We start from the raw sequence: 22,273 nt of genomic DNA, 5'->3' as shown, positions 1-22,273 counted from the left end.
GCGAGCGACCATCCGCGATAGCGAATTAATTCTTTATCGTACGGGCGCACACGGTCATTTAATCGCCTCTCAGTCGGACTGTGCGTACATGTGTGTCGGTGACACCATTTAACGCAACGCGCGATTAGATATGACAATCGCATCTGACAGCGTGCGCGCCGAGAGCGAGAGTCGCACTTCATTATTCGGCAGAAAAACGTCGGTTTATCGCCGGTGCAGCGATGACGGCAGCTGCGTTCTATTAAACGACGTTCCATAATAAATAAATACGAACTCGATGATGAACGGCTTCCACGTATTGGCGTTCGTCTTTTTCTCTTTCCCCCTCCTTTCCCCTCCCTCCCTCTCCCCCCCCCCTCTCCCTCTTGCTCACTCTCGTTACGCACACCGTCGAGCGCGTCTTCTAATCACCCCTCGAGCTCGTTTCTTCGCGCAGTGAGATAACGTTTCGATACTCCTCTCGCGATGGATACGGTCATGTTCTGAGCCGCCCGCCGGCAGGATGTGGGATCGTACTTTAAAAGAACCCACTTCCTCCGAACAGCGACACACGAGACGGATTGATTCCATACGTCTTCCTCCTTTCTTCGTGCCGTCGCGTCGAGTTTGGGCTCGCCGTAGGATTGAAGTTTCCACGGGTTATTAACGACTCGATAAACAGCTGTGCCGCTCGGATTCGAGCGATCTCGAGAGATAATCGCTTCAAAATTACGCGCAATTTCTTGTAGGCCCGAAAGTACGGCAGATCGTATTCGACGACCGTGAAGATCTGACAATTTATTAGCTAAGTGCGTAATAATATTTTAAGTATATTTTAGATCTCCGTTTGCATTTTTTGAATAAACTTCTATCACATTGCTGCATAATTTTTTTCATTGTCATAAAATTACTATTAAATATCCCCGATAAAATTATTGCAGCGTAGCGAAGAATCCCGTTAGGACGTTGCGATGTTCCGAATAATTTCATAAGCATGCGTGTGTACGATTTTATGAGTCAACGCTTTCGAGCAGCGGTTAATCGAAAGCGGAAGTCACAGGCACGATTGCGCGTCCAGCGCGCGCTGGAGCAGCCGGAACGTCGACATTGCTTTCTCGCTCGCTCTGTTTAACAGAGTATGAAATAATTATACGGTACGAAAATCTGATCGCAATTCATTATTCCCCGATGCTACGGTCACGAGCGATGCGATTGCAACGTCCGTAATGTTTACAGCGACGCAACGATGTTAATAGCATCAACATCTCACTTTCACTTGGAACAGAAGCGAGAACTCGCCAAGTATCTCGCTAATAATAATCAGACGAAGAGTTAGAAAAGTCGACGCGACGACTTTTGAAATACTTATCCCTCCGTAAGTAAATTATAATTAGTGGCGATAGTTGGATCGCGCAAGACCTTTTCACATCGTGCGAGCTAAAGATTAACAGGAGGACCGCTATACTAGTAATTTCGCGATGAGGCGAGCGTGACCGGCGGCGATTCGCCGTGCGTTCGATTTAAACTTTAAAGCACCCGGGGGCACGAACGTACAGTCTGCGCAGGCGAGGGGGGTGAACTTTTTACAAAAATCGCTGCCACCTCAGGGTCGCCGATGGGGCGGCCCTTTAAAGGGCCGGCAAGGTCGTCGCACCTGAGCTTCAGGACTCCTGTGAGAACGGTATGAAAGGTGAGCCAATATCAGGGGGAAAGGAGAAAGGAGGCAAGGGGAGGCTCTCGGCAGAGAAGTAAACACTCGTGTGTGCGTGTATGCGAGACTTTACGCAACGCATGTACACACTCGCGAATACACGCCGCCTACGGCGCACGAAAGCGCCTGGAAAAAGGAAGGATGTGGTCAAGAAGACGACGGGCAGGAGAGCAGGTGACGCCGCTCGTTCGTCCAGCCATCGTCGATATTACACAAGGTACGATGGGAAATTAGCATTAACCGTTTCCGCCACGGACTTTCGATTGGCGCCGGTCGGCGGTGTGCCGGCTTCAGCGTGTTCGTTCGTGAGAAATATCGGTTTTCGGAAGCAGAAGAAACCATCCGTGAAAAATACAATCGAGTGAAAAATACAATCGAGTGAAAATATATCAATCAAGAAGAAATTCTAAGACTGAAATATTCCAAAATTTTACAAAATTTTTAATATTTGATAATTGAGCGGAATTGTTATAATTTTGTAATACGTTTGCATTTTTAGTATAATTATAATTTTATTAATATTTCTCTATATTTTCTACTCTCTTATTTTAGTTTTTCGCGTATAAGCATACTGATACGTAATTGACAAATACACGAAATAACGAGGAAACCTAATGTAATATTGAAAGCGAAGGGATCGATAGGATCGCGGGTAATGCGCTTTTCTATTCTAATCGCGACGATGGAATATAATGATACGTTCGCTGTCTTTCGCGCCTGTTCGGCGGAAAATTGGTCAGGAATATAGGTGCCGGTAACGGGTGGTACGTCCGCAGGTGCAGCGTCGGCCAACACCTGTCCACTCCTGGAAGGAACGAGTAAAAAAAAAAAAAACACTCGCTGCTATACTACGCGTTATGCCATACAACCCTTTTTTCCAGAAAGCCAACTTTGCGCATCGTCCGCATATAGAACGCTTGTAATGAGACGTTAATTCGCTTAACGACACTCGACGCGGTTTGAGTAATCAAGCAAATATCCGTCCGCCAATTTGCAGCGCTCGAATTAAATTCAAGCGGCGCGATACAAATCGTTTCACCACGCAGGGAGATGGTATCGAAAAAACATTTTATTTTCCTTTTACCTCCTTTTATATCAATATCGAAAACAAATATCGGTGTGCCGATGTGATGAAACGTTTCGATAAAACGTCTTTAGCGATAGCTTATATCATGTTTTCGTTTTCAATTCTAAATATACTTATTTAATAATGAACATTATATGTTTTATAAAAGTTGTAAAATACTTTTCGATGCATTTGGGACCATCTTTAATAGTTAAAAAAAAGTATAATATGTATAATATTAATTTTGCTAATAATGCATTCCGTTGTAAATGCATAACCACATTAGCTTTACAAACGCAAACGTGCCTCACAATTTTAATTGACGAACAGCTGAAACTGTCCAACGAAATTATGGGTCCATTCTTCGCAAATAGAACGACTCTGAAATTTCAAAAGAACAGAGTAGGCTCTTAGAGTGTTAATAGATAGCCATTAAGTCGATGCACCTGTCCGATAGCCAACTCAGGTGATTTTGCCTGCTTTCTCTACTTTGTAAATCCCTAGGTAGCTTTTTACTTTCGCATTTGTGTTTGGAATGATTTCGCAAAACGAAGTTGTCACCGGAAATAACGGATAATTACAGCAAACCCGTCATAAAAGTACAAATTTGCGCTCGCTGTAAGTACGCGGTTTTCAACTTCACTGTTACGTATGTAAACCGAGAAAGCTGTGTGTTATCATTATCTCTCCCGTTGTATCATATCGTATACAATGTGTTTCAGAAATAAGAAACTTAACGTTGAGAGTCAAATGGTTCGTACATAATCCGAGATCGTATTTACTCCGTCGAGTCCCTTCCTCGAAAAGCTTCCTCGCTCTTCCCGAGACACGTCCCAACAAATCGACTTGAGAAATAGATACAGCGTTACGTAAAACTGGTTAAAGTGTCTTACTGGCTGAATAAGGCAGATAGATTAGCCGGTACACCCGTCGAAAATCGCGGCGTCCGTAACGAGGACAGACTAATCCTAGATTCGTGTGAAGCGGCACGGGCGATCGCAATTTAAGAAAGAGACACACTCCGTACACGCTCGTATTCGCGATCAGTATCTGTCGTGAGCAGGCGCTGGCACGAACGAGAGCAAGCTAGATCGTTATAGAAGAGATTCTCTCAGGTAGTGATGAGAGTAACGAATACTATAAATTATTTCAAATATATTCTGGAAATATTCACACACGCAGTTCCAAATCTTCGACTATTATTCGAAATCGTGAACTTTTCAAGATGTAATAATTTATTTTTCTTCCAAAATTGTATAATATTGATTATTCTACTTTCGAAGTATGAATTTTTCTTATGCATCTTTTTTTATTAATATATCTCCTAGTATACTCCTACATACTCCTCCTAGAATCCTCAATTTCACCTATAATTTGTCCTGGAATTACACTTGTTCTGAAATTATAGTCTGACAAGCAGTTCGCTTCTTATCTTATAGTACCATTATAATTGGAAGTGGCTCTTGGACGGAATTATAGTCCGTCGTGAAAAATTAGATCGACTACGTAGCTTTTTTATATACAAGCCGGAGCACCGGAAAACTTCCGGCATACGTTGACGTGTTTTAAAAGAGATATTATTTCAAATGATATGTGCAAATAATTACAACATTTGACTACGACAGATTTGTCTAATTAATTAATAATTTTTTTTTAAACTTTTACAAATTATTTTTATATTAAAATTTAAAAACTGTTGGAGCATCAAAGTTTAAGCACATAAATATTTAAATATATAAAAAAAACTTTAATTCACACAAGTATAAACTGAAGTTCTGTTGGCAAAGTATTAATTATTGAAAGTTATGAGAGATGATAACGTATCGTTAATAAACAGCTTGCCTCTTGGAAAAAGCTGCCTCTCTAAAATATTTATGTATGAAGCTACAAATTTGAGGATACGCAGATGCGGAAGTCGAAAGAGACCACAAATCGACGCTTAATCTCGTTCGATTGGGAACCGAGTGTGTCTCAGTACGGTATATCGATATAGTGACGAGTATATCGATCGGTCAAAAATACTTATGACGACAGCATGCATATGCGTTTACAATCTGGCACTTCGCTCGGACGATATCCGTTTTTGTGCACGTTATGCGCCGTGGATTTGCCTCAGGTAGGCAGGGTCGTCAGTGCGTTTTTGTTTCTATGGACCGTCCGTGGTGAAACTCCGGGTTTTACATTCGGCTGTGCGGGTATCGAAAAAGCTGATCGAAAAGTGCGGCCCTTACGCAGACCAGAGAGAGTCGACCCGGTCGTTTCGACTACCGTGGTAAATCCTGTGATTTTTTACCTCGCAGCCAACTATAATGTAGAATGAGGAGAAGAGTTGTTAATTCGTTACCAGACATCGTGTTCGTGCTCCTCTCTCGAGAAAGAGAAGTAACTCATGCCCGCCCGAGCCTGTCCAGTTCCAGGAAAAAACCGCCGAATCTCGAGATATATAAGGAATTTACATGCGACTCCGTGACAATTTTGCGGCGCGGTAAACGACTAATTTATTATAAATCACAGCGAGTAACCGACGCGGCGGAACTTTATGCGCGTATATCGCGAATTTGAATATACACGCAGTAATTTGTACGCGGAGATAATAATTGAATAGTTATATATATGAAATGCGCACGCAGTTCCATTAACATGAGAATTAATTTATTATAAATTGCTACATGGCAGCCGTAATTTCTCTGCGTACTTAATATGAATGACGAATATTCTGTTTTTAATGAATGACTATTTTAATACATTTATCTGATAAAAAATATATTAATACTATTTTAACCGCAGAAACAGATTAAGCGTGGTCCTAATCTGATCAAAATAATTGCATATTCAAATATAAGTCAGAGTAGAAATTTAAAGTGGAATTTTTTATTACTTCCTAATATTTATATAAATCCTTTCGGAGAGTTCATTGCACTGTGCGACCAGACTAGAGAGTCCCGGCGATACGGATCGATCCTCGACGAGAGTTCCTTACTAGTAGATTGCGAAATCCGAACGGAGAAATGGATATAGAACCGAACGAAACTCGAACACGCAGTTTCATCGGTAGGTAGGTATGCCATGGGACATGTGCAGGAGGAGGAATACGTCTACGAATCACGGACATTCCTACGGATGTTCCGAATACTAACGACGACAAAAGGGGACCATCTCTTCTCCAGTAAGGATCGGAGAGGGTCCGCAGGTACGAGAGCCGGAATTAATACGAGCTCTCGGCCGGGCCGAGAGAGAGAAACATGCCAGCGAGAGACCGTGAACTTTCTATGGCAGGAAGGGAAAAAAGGGCAGCGACTATCCGCTATGCTCTCAGTAATAATACCATGGTAAACCGTGTCCCGAGTGGGCCCGATGATCTAGCAGGTCGAATTCTCTCCACCTCCTGCACGTTCTCCGACGCTCTCCATTCGATCCTTTCTGCCATGAGTTCTCGTCGCCGTAGGCTCGCCAACCTCCATTTACCTTTTTCCTTCTCTTTTACTATTCTTTTTTTTCTTTCTTTCTTTTCTTTTCGACGCATTCGAACGGCAACACAATCGGCAATAGATTCGAGGTGCAGATCGCCGTGGAATCAGTAACGTTTGAGTTTCTGGTAACGATGAAAATTGAAACCGTGAGAGAATCTCTGAATCATTTCTTGCGATGCACTAAATTCAACAATTTCTGCATTTTTTCGAATTGAATAAACGTTGAAATCACTTTTTTGCGCATTTATAAATCCATATCGAGACCCAAACTCACGGTTTCAATACTTTGCTCATGTAACGGTGCAGACCGCTTGCTTTACAGTATTTTAACTTTCATGTGTGTGTGATTTATATTTTCTCAGATATAGATAATTCAATATGTTTCACGCATTCAATATATTCATTTTCGGCTGAATATAATCTTCAAATTTGATCGTTCAATTTTTGGGCCTGTAAAGTCTTTCGTAATGATTACGTTCTAAATACGACTAGCGGGAGTGCGAGCTCGCACTATCAATCTTATAATATAAACAGAGATACGAGCGTTTATCGTATGCGGTTGCACATCCTATAAACATAGATACGAGGTAAATAGGTACGGCAAGATATATATGCATTGACAAACCCACGCGCATACGTTTGTACATGTACAAACTGTTTATACAACTGCATTCGCGCTACCTCGCGTCGATCCATTTGGTCGTTGGCTTTCTCCGCGCATGCATTGATGAGCAAACGGCAACGAATTTGCTGATCAAAGCAGCCGTCCCTCATGTCAAAACCTCTCATTTTAATCAATCGTGAAAGTTACTTTGTCCAAATATTGTATATAATCGTAGAATAAACAAAATCGATCAATATTAATTTTCTTAAGATTAATATTATCGATTATTTTTATAAAATTAAATCAAAGCACTGTCGCGTGTAAATCCTTCAATCAATTTTAAAACAGAATGAAATAACATGTATACGATGAAGAGCCTCAAAAGCCTCTAAAAGCAGAATATCTAATTTTCGAAGTCGAGAGTTGGTTTTAAGGATTTCATGGAGTTGCCGGAATTTCGGGGTTTGGTTCGGTCTTTCATCTCTGAACCCGGGGTTTACGAAAGGAGCCGCTTTTGAAAAGGGATCGGTGGGACTGTGAGCGCGTACGAGAGAGAAAGAACGAGAAAGAGAGAGAGGAACGGAAAGGAACTCTATACGTTTCTCGCGCGCGAAGTGAAGTGCGTCGTGTAAGGCACACGCGCCGGGCGAGCGGTACAACAGCAGGTGAAGCTCACAGCTGCTGGACAGCTGGACCGATATCTGCTCCCAGCTACATTCCGACGTGAGTCCGACGCGCGCGATAAGGCGCACCGCCGCCACGCAATATCGCGTTGTGCCGCAATATCGCGCGATGCAACGCGCGTAATGCCAGTCAATGCGAATTACGCGGGTGCACGCTCCGTTACTAAGGCGGCGCAACGCCGTCTCGTAGCTCAGCCGCCTCGCCGGTTACTGCAACGATTACTCGCGATTAGATTACCGCTTGCTCGGACATGGCGAGTCCGTTGCGTAGATGGATATTATCTAACAAGAAGCTAGTAACCAATTGGTGACGTGTCACAAACACTCACTATCTTTATTTGCGTTGCTGTACGAAGCGTTAGGATAACATGAAATAATCTCGACTCGAGCAAATAATTTTTCTTTTTTAAGTATTCTCGAAAGTTTCTTGCAATTATATACTAATTTAATAAAATTTGAGATTAATCTATATCAGACATGATCATTAAGTACGTAATGCGATGCAAAATTAATGCCTAAAAACCACGAGCAAAAATCATGGAAAAATGTAAGCGTTATTTTTGAATTGCACTTTGCAAATTATGAAAGTATCTCATTTATGATATATTAAAGTCTATTAAAAAGATTATATTATGTCCTCTTGGTTTTTAATCTAACATATTTATATCAAGTAATTTAGAATTTTTTCTAGAGCAGAGTTTATTAAAATATTTAATTATCTATTGAAATATTTAAGTTATACTCTATATTTTTAGGGAAATCTAAAACCAAATCATTAGTTTTGAGTGAACCGCAGCTGTCTAGGACATGTCTTAGGACGTTCCTACGTGTGGTCGGTGGCGCCCAGGATGTGACGTCAGCATGCGTGTCGTCTCCGAAGATGCGTGCGATACACACGGCTTGTTTTTACCATTGATCGTGAGCTCGCGCGACTTCTGAGGACTCTACGTGATCGGCATCAAAGACGCTTTTCGAAAATGAGAAGTCGATATGTGAGTCGCTTCTGAGGCTCTCTAAAAGTACACGTCAATAGAAAACGAAATGTTTTGTAACACGAATATATTAATCCGCAATTGTAATTGTAAGATTTGAGACGGACTTTTCTTCAGCAATAATTAAAAACTTTTAATTAAACTATAAATTTAAAGTAAAGTAATTAAAGTAAATGTAAAGAAGTAAAAAATTAATTTAAGGACAAAAAAAGGACATTTATTTTTAATTAAATTATAAATTCAAAGTAACTCAAGTAAATATAAGAAAATAAAGTAGATCCAAAGTAAGAATTTTATTTAACGGTGCGATATTCGTGATATCGATTGATCAAGGATATCAAAACAGATTAAGTTAATTAATTCTAAGATATCTAGTTCGCAGAATTAATCGATGCCGAGGGCTCGACAGTATAGATATGCATTTTGATTTGTTTCGCATACGAGCCTTCACTGACTCACTCGAATGACTCACGCAAGGTTCGGTATCGCGCGAGTCGACGATTCGCGCGAGTATGCGTTCATATTCACTCGCTACGCATGCACCATCAACATGACGAGAAGTGTGGATAAGGATATCCTTGCGAATGCATAGACTGACTAATTTCACGATATCACCCCGCTAACGCTATGTTGCATTGTTACAGTCACGTGAAAAACACGATGAGTGCGAAACAGTTCAAGGTAAAGTACTATATAGGGTGTCTCTAATTAAACAAACGTTCCTTCAAATACAAATTTGTCGGTCAATTTTAAATCGATTTTCACGCTCATCGCAGATTCAACGCAAAAATATCGAAGAAAATCATCGCGGGTTTCTTGCAATTTTCTAACATTGTATTAATTTATAAATTTTCTAATATTCTATCAATAAAGAGTTTATATTTGAAGTTAACCAAAAAATATGATTTTATTACTTATTTGTTTCTCTAAAGCTTATTTTGCAAAAAGCCAAACATTTTGAATCCTTCATCACTCAAAAGTTATACCTTGTGACATTTTTGTAAAAGAAAATCGACTTTCTCATTTTCTGTATAAAATTGGCTGAAGCATTCACGAGAAATGTGCTTAGCGACACGTTGTATATACAATATAGACCTGTATATTCAATATAGACCAGATCAATAGTAGTCTACTAAGGTGATTCATAAGAGCGTTTTTCACGAATAAAAATACATGTGAAAAACCTAGAAGAGTCAACAAGTAAATAAAATAACTTATGACATAATAATAGCCTGCGGATGTTTGCATAAATGTATATGTTGATAAAAGTGGAATGTATGTTGGAATAAAAATCAGAATATCTTTTATCATATGAACTTTGCTTTTTCTATGTATGTATGATATTTTCATTTTAATCCTCATTTCCTACTAAAATATATATTTATATAAACATTAACAATTTATAGTTAGCAATAAATAATTTAGAAATAAGATTTAGAAATAAAATAATAATATGTACATTAATATCCAAACCTCTCAAAAAAGAAGTGTTTTACACAAAATTAAGTTTATTATCTAATCTTTTAATTACGATAACAAACATGATAAGAATGTTTTGATAACTTGATTATTTTACTCGACAAATTATTGTGTGACTAATCTAATTTTGAAAAGAATCGATTACCTAATATTTTACTTTATTTATTCCAATATTTTTATTATCGATGACACTTATACATAGAGTGTCCCACAACTCATGACTGTAATTTTAAGAAGTTCTCTAAGTAATTTGCAATTAATTCTCAATATTATCCATCGTAATATTTTCATTTATAATATTACATATAATATTACATAATAATTATTTTCGTAAGCCTCAAGTTAAGAATCTATAAAAATAAAGTCTTGAAACTATCTAAAGAATAGTTATGCATTTTTTCCTCTGAAACTCTAAAATTCATCTCAAAATTCCCTTTTTAAAAATTCAAAAAATATGAGCGTCTCGATATTTCTCTTAAGAAAAACATCGACATCAAATTCATCAAGAAATCTGTTATTAAAAGATCACAAATTGTTGGGTAGTTTGTATACATAGCAAAGGCGTTAAGGATTAAATGTTAATCGGGGATATAATATAGTGATTTGTGTAATATAGTAATACTACTTGATGGATATTACTCTAATCCGAGGAAGAGCACAGTCGCTTGAGAAAATCCTTCAGAATACCGCGCAGAAACAAAGCGAGATGACAAGCGATCCGGGTACCCGCAGCAGAGGACTATCGGGACAGTGTCTCTTGACCGCGTAGAGAAATGCGATCCGAGCTACGGGTACTCAGAGACCTTTGAAAGCCAAGAAAAGAGCATGCACATATGTCTGCACATTCTTGGATCTATGGCTCGTTGAATCTTGGCTTCGATCGAAAACTTGATCTTTCTTTAAAAAAATTTTCACAAACAATATGAAACTTATAGCTCTGGAGTTCTAAGCGATATAAATTAAAGAGCTTGTGGTAAAACAACTTTAAAAGCATAAATAAATAAGAGAAAAATATTTTCTGTTTAACTTTAAGTGGACTTTTGATTAATATTTTATTATTTTATTTTCGTTAATATTATTTTAAGATTTGAAATATTTCATTATAAATTAATGGAAAAATTTGAGAAACAACTTTTAATACGCCTGTCGAACAAATCTGTATAAGAATGTATTATGTAATTAATCAAAATGATTGACTCGATTCCATGCGGGGTGAGTTGCCGGTTTATTGAGACAATCCTCGATCAACAATATAAGAATAGATAAAGGGAACAAGCTGGATCGCACTATTGTGACCAGCACGAGGGAACGACGGGGAGATAAAACGGGAGGAACGTGAGCAGTTTAAAGGAAGAACGATGGACGGCAGTCGCGTGGAACCCGCGAGGTTCCGTGTTCGTACATTAAATCCGTATGTAGCATACTAATGACAATTTCACTGAGCCCTTAGCTTATACGCAGGAATAATATTTATTAAGAGGCTCTCGCGCACGTCGATTCCGAATGCGGGAGGCGTAAAACGCGCGTGGGTCGTCGTCTTAGTCGCGTGGTGCAACCTCTTAACCGCTGCTCATTGTACTTGTCTCAGATTACCTTACTTCCGTTTAAAATGCAGGAGTAATAATAATCACGATCAACGTTCTAGGTTAAAATTTTATATATATATCAGACCAACCGTATCATCCGTTAATAGCAGATTTCTGATACTATTCGGAGACGAATAGTATCAGAAAAATCTTTAAAATCTTTAAAATAAAATATTGAGATTATAATAGTTTCTAAATGGAAATTAAAACTATAATAGTTTCAAAAATTCATGCGCTCAAACATGATGCATATTGATTTTTATCATATGAAAAACCTCAGACATCTGTTATTAATGAGTGATAGAGTCTGAGATATCTTGTATATTTCACGTTATTTTTAAATATATTCTCTTAATAATATTAAAAAAAAAAAACAAATTGAATTGACTTATGCGGCACGATACGCAACAGCGGAGTTTACAAGTTCTGTAACATGCAAAGTATATGTAAATTGTAACAGCGTTTAAAATAATTATTTGAGAAATAATGATAATGCACATTAAACTTTTACTCATCTTTTATGCAAATATCTAATAAAGAAATTATATATTTATATCTAATAATCATAAATATTAAAAATTGCAAATCTTTTACTGAAAGATTTTATTTTAAAGTTTCTATGTGCGTTATATTACATAATATTTTACGTGCCATATTTTTAAAAATAACAGATAATAAATAAATTATTACTTACTCTAAAGTACTCCGCCGGCACTCGATGCTCTCCTGAACTTCCTCTTCTTAGTCCTTCTTACAGTTCTCCAAGGTGTTCACACGCGTTCGCGACGCGAATACAAAAATCGCACGATGTTTTAAACTATCGACGCGTACATTAGAACAAAAGTAAAACTCGTACGGAATATCATTGCGCGGATTAACATTTCGACACTTTGCCGCGTCTAAGAAATAACGACGGAAAAAATGAGATCGAAAACTACGGGAAATAATAAGGATTTTTTGAGGAGAGGATAACATACCGATACGAAACGATTTGCTCCGTACGTGATGCCGCTGTGCGAAGGATAAGAGTGCAATAAACATATCAAGGACAAATTCCGATTTGGAAGAATGCAGGGAGTTGAGTGTATGTACGTGTGGACGCAAGAAAGAGAAAAAGGAGAGGGAGGAATATAGATCACGCAAGCGTTGAAAACAATCTCACCAAACGCTGCGAGTTCGGCCTCGAAACTCTTAACATTAGAATATTTATTATACATTTATCGAAATCAAGATAAAATCGAGTTTAAATTCGATTTTGATTAATGTTTAATAAATACCCTAATGTTAAGAGTTTCAAAACCAACTTGCAGCGTTTAATGAAATAAAATTTCGTTCGTTTTCGTCGCCTTTGCATGATCTATATCTCCCTTCTTTTTTTCTCTTGCGCTATGTATCGGGACGCACATTGTTATATCTTGCTCCTCGCATTCTCCTATCCGATTTTATTCTTCATACGTTTATTGCACAACAGCTTTGTACAGAACAAATCGTTTCGTATCGGAGCGTCGTTCTTTTCAATAGTACTATTCTTATTATTTTTCGCACCCAAAAAAATATTCTTGAAGTTACAAAATTCCTCTAAATGATGCGCATATTTTCTTCTTCTATAGAAGATCAAAAGTATTTGCATTTCAAGAGAATTTTCCTCTCCGTTAGAGAATATCATCTCAGATACAGAGGAGATATCCTAAAAAATAGGTGTCTTCTTTAATTAACATAAAAAATTATTTACCAATACTTTTCTTTGAAGTTTATTTGAATAAAACACTGAATGTGTTATAATCTGTAATAGATTTTACACAAGCAGATATGAAAATAATACACACTCGAAGAGGAAATACATATATAAGATAGACACTAGAGCATTACGTCAGAGGTGATCAAAGGTTATACGTCGTACATCTTTTGAGGAGAGAAAACATTATTTGACAATTTCTATAAACAAAAAGAGTTTAAATACTTATCTTCCAATATCTCTATATACTTCTCAAATTTCTAATTATTTAGCATTTCCAAATTTTTTTCCATGCTTAGAACAAAGAAACGACACATAAGAAACAATATACGACGTATGACCTACTGATTATCTGTGAGACGTAATGCTCTAATATCTATTATACAATATATATACACTTCTTCTTTTAATGCATTTGTTTTTGAAGAAAACGACGTTATCTATCCTATCGTACATATCTTAAAAACATAATGTATCGATAAACTATTATTGATAGAAAGTATCTTTACTAAAAAGGAAATTGTAAGTACACTTGTAGAGAAATGATCACTTTCAAGAATATTTTTTTTTTTGTGTACATAGTTTTCAATCTCATCTCTTTTCGTCGTTTCTTGTTGCAGACGTGGCAGAATGTGGAACGTTTAATCCGTGCGATGATGTTCGAGTTTTACTTTGTTGGAGTGGCAAAGTGCGCGTCAGGAATGCCGCTTACAACATTGTGCAATTTTTGTATTCGCGTCGCAAACGCATGTAAGTGCTTTAAAGAACCACAAGGAAGACTAATTGTCAGAGGAAAGAGAAGACTCAGAAAGAGCATCGAACGCCGGCGGAGCAACTTTAAAGTAAGTAATCATTTATTTGTTATTTTGCAAAATAGTGCACGTAACATACAGAAACTTTGAAATAAAATCTTACAGTAAAAAATTTGCAATTTTTAATATTTATTGTTTTTAGATATTTTAACATATTTATTATTATTTTTAAAAATTATAGTTTTTTCAATAAATATATCATTCTTTTATTAGATATTTGCGTAAAAGATGAGTTTAATGTGCGTAATAATTATTTTAAACGTTGCTATAATTTAGATGTACTTTATATGTTACAAATAAGCTTGTAAGCAACAACTCGGCTACTGTGAATCGTGCCGTAGTCAACCCAATGTTTTATTTTAATATCATTAAGATAATAGATTAATTGTTTAATATCTAAAGTATACATATATATACGCGTGGAAGAGTTTTTTGAACCTTGGAAAATAAGGCAAGCTAATATATATGCAATAAAAATAATTACGTTAATTATAAAAGTATATAAATCTGTAACAATGTGTTGATTTGTAAAATTTGAATCACCAGTGGCGTATTTTCTTGCGAGTTTAATGTCATATAATTACGTAATTGTCCGAAATTGTGTATTCGTGTTCGAGCAGCATTTTCGAAAATTACTTAAAAAAAAACGAGATCCCGAAATGATGACATAAAGTCGTCGGGACATCCTGTCTAGTCTCGTCCATTTGCGTCGGAAGAAACGTAAGGTCAACATATTCGGGTTTATCTGCACAGGATGTATATCATTTCGGGTAGTAAGGCGATGCGAGAAGAGGCGCCGAAAGAGGAAGTATAGCGGGAAAGAGAAATATACGCTGGAGAGAAAGCAGAAACGCTGCCACGAAATAACAGACGTGGCGTGTCGCTACCCACCGTGACGCGATATCATGCACCGCATTTCGTGAATTTTCACATCCGGTGCATTGTGCGAAACGGCATACCGTGGCGCGTCGCACCACCGGGACCCTTAAATTACTTGCGGAAGTCGTGGCACGAATCCGCCATCGATTATTTCACACGTGAGATCCTCACGCTTTTATGCTCCGACCGATATCAGTAAACAAATTTATTCGTCAAAACTGATAACAAAGAATATATCTTCAATGTTACGCGTTGTAACATTACAGATATTCTAGAATATATATTCATATCTCCATGTATTTTTTTTTTAAATTTATTTTTATGTTTTTGAACAATAATTTTAGATCACACAAATTTCGCGTCGCGATTATATATATGTATTTAATGATATGATAAGATTAGAACAGAAACGATGGTTAGGACAAGTTTTGCCATCTGTTGGATACCGATTGAATTTCAGAGAATCATTTTGTACAGACAGATAGAAGCATGAGAGCAGTCATCTCGGCATTTTTCATCAAACACTTAATAATCCGTTCAATATTGTTAATTAATTCTATTTTACAAGTCCGTAACCACTTCCATCTTTCAATACTATTATTTATCAATTCTCGTTTACCATTAGTAGAAGGCAAACGACTTAGTGGTTTCAACTAAAATAAATGCAGATAGCAGTACTGAACAGGAATCAGTAATACCCAGTTCCACCAACGTAGATTAACTTTAATCTCGGTTCAACTTACTCTTCACCTTTTTCTAATTCTTAGAACTAGAAAAAGATGAAGAGTAAGTTGAACCGAGATTAAAGTTTATCTACATTGGTGGAAATGGGCATAAGTGTTTCACAAAAAAAAAAACACCGGAATTAGCCACTTTCTAATTTTTCTCTGGCATCAATATGCTGACGGTAAGAAATTAATGCGTGTTATATTCCTGTCAAATCTGATATATTTCGAAAATGATATATTTCTGATACTGAATTGTATGCTATCTCACTTACGTGATAAATTTATCCGCTTTCCACGTAATCGTCAAACGATAAGATACGGTACATCTCTTATCATATGATGGTTAAACGAACAAGATTTGTAAGAAAATTAAAGAAAAATTGTAATTTTCTCTATCGCTATCTTTAAATTTCTCATGAATAATGTATTTATTTCGTGATTCGAAAACTCTGCTTAAAGTTTTATTACAAAAAGTCAGAACAGCAACCGCAAATTGTGTTGGATGTTCTAAATTTATCGCGTTCGTTTTATTTATATCTTGTTTTCTCTATATATTCTAGATTTTTAATCTGTTGTTTTGATGCAATAAATTTTTCCGCAATTGAAGCAATTTCTATAAAAAAAATATAAAGTTTATGTATCTAACAAAATTTATATTTTACAAATTTAATGTCGCATAAAATTCAATGGTTCGAAAAACATGTTCCAGATCTCAAACTTTAAATTGCAATTGTGTTCAAACTAGATCATTTGGAGCTAGCTATATCGCGTGGACAATCGCACATAGCGCAATACTGTAAATCCCGCTATCAAATAAAGTGCAGAGCAAAATCGAGAAGAGTGAAAAGGGAAGAAATAGCTCCTTTCAGAATGCAAATCGCGAATCGAATGCAATTTATGAAAAATCCGTGGGTTGGGTCAAGATGAAATTGCTATTGATCACAAGATCCGCTTTATTGCTTCCTTCCAGGAACTATTTAACGTACAAGATAAAATTGTTTTACCGAATTGAATTACTAAGGTGCAAACGGATAGCCGAAGCTTGTTTTTTAATTAAGTCGCGTTGCGCACCTCTGCTCGAGAAAAGGCACTCCCGAGCTTCAATTATGAATATATTTTAAAGTAAAGATAAAACTAGAAAATGCGAAAGTGCATACATAGATCTAGACAGTAACGTCAAGAGCGAATGCACTTATTTACTTCTCGATACACTTCGAAAGGATTCAGTCCACTTCAAACTGGATAGATTTCACGAAAATAGAATGGTTTCAAATTTCTCTTATCTGTCTATAATAAATCCGTAAAGTGTAGTAATTCAAGAAAAATAACAAAAAGATTCAATAATAGACAAGTATTCCATTTACTTCCGTAAAAATATAAGTTCGATAAATGTTAAATCCTGAATCGACTTTAATTCAACGGCATTATATTTACACAAAATTTATGTAATGTAAAACAAAACCCAACAAAAATTAACTACGCAAGCATTTACGTATTTCCGATAGAATTAACGATTTTACTACGTCATCATGATACGTCATCCAGAAATTGCACTCGATGCATACTTGCGACCGTCAGCAACTTTGTCGGCATATGAAGTTTGTCTCATTTAACGAAACGGAAAACGGAAATCTCACTAAGATTTCGCAGTCTAGTCAGCTCAGCACACAGCTTACAATTGACAGATTAATTTACTAAATTACCGCGCGTAAAATTTACTATTTCTTTTTCTTGACGCAAAAATAAACTTTAAATTTTAGATTGATTATAAACAGTTTTTCAGATTTAAACAATAATTATTGCATGAATAAATAGCTTAACTAATGAAGATGTAAAAACTGGATTAATATTACATGCTGCAATATGTCCAATGTTCGAAAATCCGTTTTTCCTCGATAAATCTATATGGAATACTCATCGAACTGTGTGACTCGCACGTAAACCGCTATTGCATCGCTGCGCACAGAACGCTGAAAGGCAAATTGCAGTTTTATTTTACCAATGTAATCACCAATGATAGTACGCCACGCGAGATTGAAGAAATCAAAATTTTCACTTTTGCATTACAATCGCGTGATTTTTGTCGGTTTGTCCCTAGAGGCTGTGAATACAGTTTACAGAAAAATGACTTTTTTAAGCTTGTTACAAAACTATGTTTCAAATTATATGCCATATGTGATGTTTGCTGCATATAATAGCTTTATTTATCAAAAATAGAATCAAAGTAAATTTATTTTTCACAATAATTCTCTCTATTTTATAGCTTTTAAAATTGCATTTAAATTAATCTCATGCACCCCATTTTGCATGTCATATATTTAAATTAGTATCTTCATACTCATTGCAAATATAAGCAGAAGTGGTTCATATTAAAAATATTAAAAAATATATGAAAGCCATAAAATAAAATTCTCACGGAAAAAGCTAAGAAAATGTGTGAAACGATAAATAGAAAAATGTGAAACAATAAGAATTTTATGAAATATATTCGAATGTATCTCATAAATCATAAATATTTAATATACGTATATTAAGATTCTGAATAGAGAAGAACAAATTTTTTTCATTAATTTAAAAATTAAGATTTTTTATTGTAACAAAATGTACTATTTTATTCATCTACGAAATTTAATAAAGTGAACAATCGCTCAATTTTGCATAATTTATGAATGTTCACAAGTTGCGCGTATCAAGGACAGTGTATGACTTCGTATTTTGTGGTTCATATTTTCTCTTCAGGCTAACCGCATTTTCTCGTGCGCGATTATGAACTGTCCTAGGCAGTGCATATTACTTATGTTACATTTGGAGCCGCAGAGTAATGCGTTCCATTATGACTACCACCCATACGCATTTCTCGCTCGTGTTTGTTCTCTTGGCTTCAAGCCGATCGTACAATAGTGGAACTATTTATTCTGGGAGAGACATTTCCCAGTTGAATAACTCGTTCTCTTCGGCACTGCACGAGAACGAGTCAATTTTGTCCTTGCTTTTCTTAGTACAGCTAATTAAGAATTATGTCACGTAATTAATGCTATTAATTAAGAATCTCGGCGTCCGGTAGTCTTTCGACATTTTTTAATCAAATATCAAAGCGGAATTCTAAGTCCACTGTTTCACCATCACACTGACAAGAGATAAACTAATGACCAATAAATCAATGGATTAAGTGAATAAAGAAGCAAGGCGCTCGTTTTGCTGATTAAACAAATTTGCACGGATCCGCACGAGCGGATCTTGTTAACACCCTGACTGCTTCCTCACTGTTTTCGCTCGATTCAACATACTATTTATTTTAATTTGTTTATTTATTTAATTAAACTTTGATTTAAATTTTCGAATAAAAATATACAAAAGACAAATGATCCATATTCTACTACCATGCAAATTTTTTCATTTTTTTATATTCAGCAATTAATTGCACGGAATTAAAAAATATTGTTTGTTTCTACTGACTATCTATCATTTTCTATACATAAAATAAGAATTATCTATTTTACAATTTGTATTTAGAATTATGCAAAAATATATTGGAGGATACATATATAACTGAAAAATTCACGATAATTGAAAACAGCGCGTGAAGCATAATGTTTTGCCTCTCATTAATTTATTACATAAAATCATTATTTTGACAACAATTTTGTGCTTTTGCATAACAATGTTACATCATGAAAGTTATGATCCATAAGAAGCTTAATTATAATTAATCGGATCTATTATATTGCAATAAATAAATATTATGTCATTGAATATTTTATGATTAATATATTTTACATAACTAAGAGACATATAAATATAATATTGTGCCTTTTAAATATTATCGCAAATTTTGCAGTTGCATTTCAGTATCTTCAAATAATTCTACATAGATTAAAAAATTATGTCTACGAAACTATAGCAAGAGAAAAATGATGTACTGTAAAATAGATAGAAAAATTAAGAGCTCATATTTATACATTAATTGTTTTAATCAATTGACATTCCTTTTCAAACTAATTGGCTCTTATAAAATTGTATTTTTAATCAGTATTAAAAAAAATGGAAATATTTTCTGTGCAATCAAATAGTTCACCAAACAATTGCGCGAGTTATGTTTGAATAATTTCTTCATCTTTTAAATTTTCGAAACGCGTCACGTCACAAAATGCCATCACTACGAACACACGTTGCTATATTCAAATGCATCAGACTGGTATTTCATCTATTTGCTTATATCCATGTTATGTCCATGATGGCTATTTGTTTCGAGTACTCACCAACGCTGTTTAGCGGGCATTATTAAAATGGGCTATTACACAATTTGCATGGCGACAATGGCATAAGGCGGCGCCTGAAAAGGGGCCGCGCGATAAACGGTAATAACGCAATTCTTGATGTGACGGAGAGAAAGGGAAAGTCAAGGGTACTCGAGTATAAGGATGCCCGGATGAGATAGATAGCGAGAAGCACGAAGAAAAAAAAGATGAGGCACAAGAATGCGAGAAATAAAAAAAAAAATGATGGAAGATATAATTATTCCACCGCTCTTTAGTGCTTATGCTTACAAGCTATTTTTAGTTTGCTTATTTGACTATTCGATTGCGTGTGTTGAAGACAATTGATTCTCACGAGACAGCATGCAAATATACTTTCTGATGTAACATTTTTGTGTATCGAAAATCGTGCAAGTTGAACCAATTGAATACGAGTTTCAGCTCTTATCGCTGCATGCGCAATGATTACTGATACGCATTCTCCATGGCATGGCGTACGTGACATTTTCGTCTTAAATGCGAAGTGCATGCATATATGTGGAAAATATGATCTTTTCAGCATACTTGCTTATACTTATATTGCTTATACTTATCAGGAATACGTAAGTAAAAAATTCACGTAAATTTGATTTTGTCTAATAGCAATAAATGTACGTATTAGATTTGTAAAATAATAATGAACAAATTCACATCTACACACAAATAATACAAATTCATTACTGTATGCTAAATAAAAATGATATAAAATTCTAATATTTATTTAAATATTGGAAGGATATAATTTCGAATATTTATATCTCGATTTTTATATTTTTATTCGATTCATATCAATGCTTTTATCATTTAAGAATATTTGAAAATGAATTTCAAGTTAATGGAAATATTTAAAACCTTCAAAATTTATATAAACCTTTAAAATTTATATAAAAAAAGTTTTCAACATATTAACACACAATATGCAATACAAGAGCGGCAACCGGTTGCGGTTATTTCAGGAGGGAACAAACAGTGTTTGTTGTACTTGTAGCAAATTGAATACTTCTTGGTGAACTCCTAGTGACGCGAAACCGATTGTATCTATGTACACTAGTTCTTCGCAGGTCTTGCTACGTAAACAGCAATGGTAATCGACACCACGAATCGTTTATCGTAGTGATATATTGATTTTTTGAAAGAGCCACGAGTTTAGATCGACCGCGACTGCGGCAGGGAAATTGAATATATCGAGGTCATCAGTATGTAAATGAAAGACAAGTGACTGAAACTATATTGGCCATTAATACAAATCGTTTTTTTCAACGTTGGATTCGATATTCCATCAAAAAGTATTCATTTCGGAGGCTGTTGAACAACGCGAATTGAAATGTATAAAGCGCGTCGAACTTGGAAAATTAGTAAGCTTTGCTTTCGATTCAAATCTTTACATCTGTATCGGTCGGATGTAGAAATCGAATAGCTCGGGCTTTATATCGAAAATTGATGGCTTGAACGTGACTAACGACTGGTGACTCGATATTTTCTCTTAACCCGCTTTCGTTCCTTGCTTTTTTCGCTTCTCGTCCGCCTCATCGCGAAACGTTTGTCTAGTGACTCGCTTAATTTTATTATCATTTTTTTTTATACAACTGCGTAATGTTACTAAATGATCCGCGAATGATTTCATGACGCAATTCGCTACCTTCAACGGTCACTGACATATCAAATGTCCCAATGTGCATTGAAATGTGTTGCAGCAAATTATATGCGTAAGTCGACTGTCATATTTTGCGCAGCCAAATCGAAACCTACCAATATAGAAGCAGACATGAATGGTATAGAGAGAAACAGCAGGTGGTTTGCATTTCGACCGGGTTGCATTTCCGGCATCCTATTTAGTATCCCATTTCTAAAGCGCCTAAACTAATATTACTTAAAGGATAACGATTGAAATTCGAAATCGTGATTTGGCTCCTCTCGCGTAGATGAAAGCACTGCGGGTTACTGTGATCTATTTTGGATAGCAAACCCATCATAGATAGATAAAAGTTTATTGAGGAGGGCCAATGCAAAACAAAAATTTATTTATGTTTTTAAAATATCCGATTTCAAAATTTAAAAAAAAACATTAAATCAAAACTTACTTTTAGAGATTATATCACAATTTTTATTTTTCAAGCAAAGATACCGAGCGCAATTTCTACAGAGTGCAACGTTATACGTGAAAAGAATCGATTGCTTTCCCGTCATAGAACGACGGGACATGACGTTTATTTGGCGCTTCATCGGCGCTTCTCTGACGAATCACCGCAAGCAA

The 22,273-nt window shown here is 35.9% G+C and overlaps 1 protein-coding gene across 2 annotated transcripts in view; it reads right to left on the bottom strand.

Moving 5' to 3' along the window:
* LOC105679894 (MAP/microtubule affinity-regulating kinase 3-like) overlaps positions 1-22,273 on the bottom strand; it is a 316,827-nt gene that overhangs the window by 264,829 nt on the left and 29,725 nt on the right. The gene's annotated exons all lie outside the window — the stretch shown is intronic.

This window comes from Linepithema humile, chromosome 1 (genome assembly GCF_040581485.1).
Source record: "Linepithema humile isolate Giens D197 chromosome 1, Lhum_UNIL_v1.0, whole genome shotgun sequence".
Lineage (NCBI taxonomy): Eukaryota > Metazoa > Arthropoda > Insecta > Hymenoptera > Formicidae > Linepithema > Linepithema humile.
This window is presented reverse-complemented; position numbering and strand designations above follow the sequence as displayed.